Source organism: Triticum urartu, chromosome 2 (genome assembly GCF_003073215.2).
Source record: "Triticum urartu cultivar G1812 chromosome 2, Tu2.1, whole genome shotgun sequence".
NCBI lineage: Eukaryota > Viridiplantae > Streptophyta > Magnoliopsida > Poales > Poaceae > Triticum > Triticum urartu.
In genome coordinates, this window is record NC_053023.1 from 519,346,828 (window position 1) to 519,352,004 (window position 5,177).

Genomic DNA, 5,177 nt, shown 5'->3' on the forward strand with positions numbered 1-5,177 from the left:
CCGGGGCAACTTGCCCAACGCCAGTAGGGCGCGCCACCCTTGAGCGCAAGGGTTCCAACACTGTCAACCACATTGGAACCAAGGCTCGGGAGGCACCTCCATGGTGGCATGCAGATCTTTGTCAAGATCATAAACACACAAGATCAGATGAGGACCAGAAGACGACAATCCTCGGCAAGATCATTGCTGAGGAAATCTACGAGACCCCTGGCAAGATCCTTGCTGAGGATGACCGCGATGCCACGACAAGACCCTTGCCGGGGCCCCGGCTAGACCCTTGTTGAGGACACCTGCGGGGCTGCAGTCAGGCCCGCGTCTGCTAAGACTCCACCGCCGTTCCCATATAGCTGCCAGCCCAATCGGCTGGGCTGGCACCTGCACGGCGACATGCGGCCTCCAGGCTAACTCAGCAAACACCTATGTGGTGGCATGCAGATCTTCGTGAAGACCCTACCACCACGCCATCTCACTAGTCTACTAGCCTACGTGGCGCTGCATGCCTCGTTGGCCTGGACGCGTGTCGGAGCGAGATGGAGCGATGACGGACGGGGTGGGCCTCGTTGCCGTCCCCAATAAGGCAACGAGACACCTAAGAAGCGCATTTAATGCGCCTTGTCCCGTAATGACAGGCGATAAGCTTGTACACTGTATACCTTTCCACCTCCTGTGTGCCACTATGGCGGCCCCTTTTGACTATAAAAGGAGGCCCGAGGCGTACTGGAGAAGGATTCGGATCTTTTGGACTACGCACACACGGTAGCTAGTTCGATAGCTCAAGAACACTCAAATATACACCAAAGCAGGACTAGGGTATTAGGCATCCTCGCGGCCTGAACCTGGGTAAACGACCTTTGTGCTGCCTCCTAGACCCGCTCTTTGCACAACCCCACGCCCGCGAACCGTAGAAGGGATCCCAGTGATTCCATAGGTGTCGTTTCCACCGACAGTGAGTCTTCTCTTCTTTTGTAGGGAGCCGTACACTCATCGGAGTAGTGTTCGGGTCTTCCACAATTGTAGCAATTACGCTCACGACTAGAAGACCTTTTGTCATTGTAGGACCTGGACTTGGAACTTCTTTCTTTGCTTCTACTCTTGTAGAACTTATTGACGTTCTTCACCATTAGGCTCACTTCCTCAATGAAGGCTTATTTCTCTCTTGATGATGTAGGAGCATCACATGAGGCTTTGTAAGCGCCACTAGACTTGTTGTGAAGCTCTTCTTTATCCTTGAGTGACATCTCATGAGCAACAATTCTACCAATGACTTCCGTTGGCTTGAGATTTTTTTAATTGGGCATCATTTGGATCAATTTGCACACGGTATCATATTTTCCATCCAAGGCTCTTAGGATCTTCCTGATGATGAATCTATCGGTCATCACTTCACTTACTAAGCCGACAATCTCATTTGTGACGAGAGCAAGCCTAGAGTACATTTCAGTGACACCTTCACCATCCGTCAATGTGAACTTGTCAAGTTGACTTTGAAGCACATCCAATTTGGATTCCTTGACGGAGTCTGTACCTTCGTGCATATCAATCAAAGTATCCCAAATTTCCTTTGCATTCTCAAGACGACTGATTTTGTTGAATTCTTCAGGGCACAATCCGTTGAATAGGATATCGCAAGCTTGAGCATTGTATTGCAACATCTTCAATTCTTCCGTGGTAGCTTCACGATTTGGTTCTCTCCCATCGAGGAATTCACCTTGCAAGCCAATACACACAATAGCCCAAACGGCGGGGTTATGTCCAAGAATATGCATTTTCATCTTATGCTTCCAACTATCAAAATTAGTACCATCAAAGTAAGGACCTCTACGGTGGTAATTTCCCTCGCTAAACGCCATACTCTCCTAGCTTATGAAACCAAGGTTATGATCACCAAAGCTATGGAAATCAAGGAAAATGGAGACCAAAGCTTTGATACCACTTGCAGGATCGAAAGTATGTCTAGAGGGGGGGGGTGATTAGACTACTTGACCAAATAAAAATCTAACCTTTTCCCAATTTTAAGTCTTGGCAGATTTTAGCAACTTAGCACTACTCAAGCAATCAACCTACACATGAAATTTTAAGAGTATAGAAGCAGAATGTAAATCATTGCATATGAAGGTAAAGGGGAGGAGTTTGGAGGGAGCAAACACAATGTATAAATGGATATTTTTGGCATGGTTCTGATAGGTGGTGCTATCGTACATCCATGTTGGAGACTTCAACCCACGAAGGGTAATGGTTGCGCGAGTCCATGAAGGGCTCCATCCATGAAGGGTCCATGAAGAAGCAACCTTGTCTATCCCACCATGCCCATCGCCAACGAAGGACTTGCCTAACTTGGGTAGATCTTCATGAATTAGGTGATCTCCTTGCCCTTACAAACTCCTTGGTTCAACTCCACAATCTTGATGGAGGCTCCTAAGTGACAACTAACCAATCTAGGAGACACCACTCTCCAAAAGGTACTATATGGTGTGTTGATGATGAACTCCTTGCTCTTGTGCTTCAAATGATAGTCTCCCCAACACTCAACTCTCTCACATAGATTTGGATATGTTGAAAAGATCATTTGAGTGGAAATCAACTTGGGGAAGGCTAGAGATCAAGATTATTGTGGTTGGATTGGAATGTCTTGGTCTCAACACATGAGTAGGTGGTTCTCTCTCAAAAAATGAGTAGTTGAAGTGTAGGCACGTCCTGATAGCTCTCTCCACGAGTGGAGGATGGGTGGAGGGGTATATATAGCTTCCACACAAAATCTAACCGTTACACACAATTTACCAAACTCGATGGGCCCAAATAGTGAAACTCGGTCAGACCGATTCAGTTCAAAATGTGAACGTTAGGATTTTCGATGGGACCGACATGATCAACTCGGTGGGACCGATATGCTAGGGTTAGGGCATAACTTGATCTCGGTGAGACTGATCACATGAACTCGGTGGGACCGATTTCAGTAATAGGCAAACAGAGAGTTGGTCAGGCAAACTCGGTGGGACCGATCGCTCATTTTGGTGAGACCGAAATTTTACGAACAGGAAATAGAGAGTTTGCATTGCGAACTCGGTGGGACCTATCGCTCATTTCGGTTAGACCGAAATGTTATGAAGGGAAACAAAGAGTTTGCGATCCCATGATCGAGATCCCTATCGGTGAGACCGAACTGATTAGGGTTTCTGGTTATGGCTATGTCTAATGAACTCGGTGGCGCCGGATTGATCAAATCGGTGGGGCCGAGTTTGACTTTAGGTTTAGGACATATGTGGAAATCAGAAAGTGTTTGAGGGCTTTTGGAGCATATCACTAAGCATTTTGAGCAAGCAAGCCATTAAGCAACACCTCATCCCCTTTTAATAGTATTGGCTTTTCCTATGGACTCAATGTGATCTTGGATTATTAAAATGAAAATGTGGAGTCTTGAGCTTTTGCGAATATGTGTCCTTAGCATTTGAGGGTCCACATCTCTAGTCCATGCCATGCCAATCATTGAACTTTCTTAAATGATCATCTTGAAAGAGTATTAGTTCAATGAGCTATATGTTGTTAAGAATTACCAAAGCCACCCAGGGATTAGTTGCACTTTCAGGGAGGAGTGGCGGGATTTGGCGTGCCGCTGGCGGACGACAAACCGCTTGAGGAGCTGTTGGGGTGCACCTTCAGTGTAGTGCGTAAAGATGCTTGGGTGAGATTGCTCCTGCTAAAGGGACTTGGTGCAACACAAACATAGAAATGATAACGTACCCTCTAGGTGCTGGTTTCTTCCTCCTCATAGGAAGGGGATCATCCTCTGACTCGTCGGAGAGCAAGATTTTCTCTGATGACTTGTCGGCGGCCCCGCTGTCGGTGTCAAAACTGGCGGATCTCGGGTAGGGGGTCCCGGACTGTGCGTCTAGGCCGGATGGTAACAGGAGGCAAGGAACATGATGTTTTACCCAGGTTCGGGCCCTCTTAATGGAGGTAAAACCCTACGTCCTACTTGATTAATATTGATGATATGGGTAGTACAAGAGTAGATCTACCACGAGATCAAGGAGGCTAAACCCTAAAAGCTAGCCTATGGTATGATTGTTGTATGATGAAGTTGTCCTACGGACTAAAACCCTCTGGTTTATACAGACACCAGAGAGGGTTAGGGTTACACAAAGTCGGTTACAATGGTAGGAGATCTTGAATATCCGCATCGCCAAGTTTGCCTTCCACGCCAAGGAAAGTCCCATCCGGACACGGGACGAAGTCTTCAATCTTGTATCTTCATAGTCCTGGAGTCCGGCTGAAGGTATAGTCTGGCTACCCGAACACCCCCTAATCCAGGACTCCCTCAGTAGCCCCTGAACCAGGCTTCAATGACGACGAGTCCGGCACGTAGATTGTCTTCGGCATTGCAAGGCGGGTTCCTCCTCCAAATTCTTCACAAAAGTTTGTAAACACAAAGAGTAATATTCCTCCTTTGCCTATCCATCTTCTGCGCACCCGAGCTCCAGTGCCCAAGCCCGCACTTCCTATCTCAACCTTCTCCAACAATGTCCGGAGCGGGAGGCAAGTGGATGGTCTCCTCCATCAAGGAGGGCCATGTCAAAAGGCTAAGGAAGGCCGGATACCTGTCCAAAGACATCGCGCACCGGCTTCCTAAGGAGGGGCAGCTTCTCCCCACCCCAAGGCCCCATGAGAGGGTAGTATTTCTTCCCCACTTCCTCCGCGGACTGGGTTTTCCTCTCCACCCATTTGTCCGCGGGCTCATGTTCTACTATGGCCTAGTTTTCCATGATCTGGCCCCGAACTTCATCCTCAATATCTCGGCGTTTATCGTCGTGTGCGAGGCTTTCCTCTGCATCCGCCCCCATTTCGGCCTCTGGCTCAAGACCTTCAACGTCAAGCCAAAGGTGGTGCGCGGCAACCAGGCGGAGTGCGGAGGTGCCATGGCGGGCAAAATAGCCAACGTCCTATGGCTCGAGGGCTCCTTTGTGGAGACCTTGAAGGGGTGGCAGTCAGGGTGGTTTTACATCACCGAGCCACGCGATCCGAAGTGAATCGCAGCCCCTGAATTCCGATCCGGACCCCCAACGCGGCTCACATCCTGGAAGGAGACGGGCTTGTCGTGGGGCGACGAAGAAGTGGTGACCGAACTGCAAAAATGCATCCAGTCCCTGGTGAACAAGCAGCTCAAGCTTGTCAACATAGTC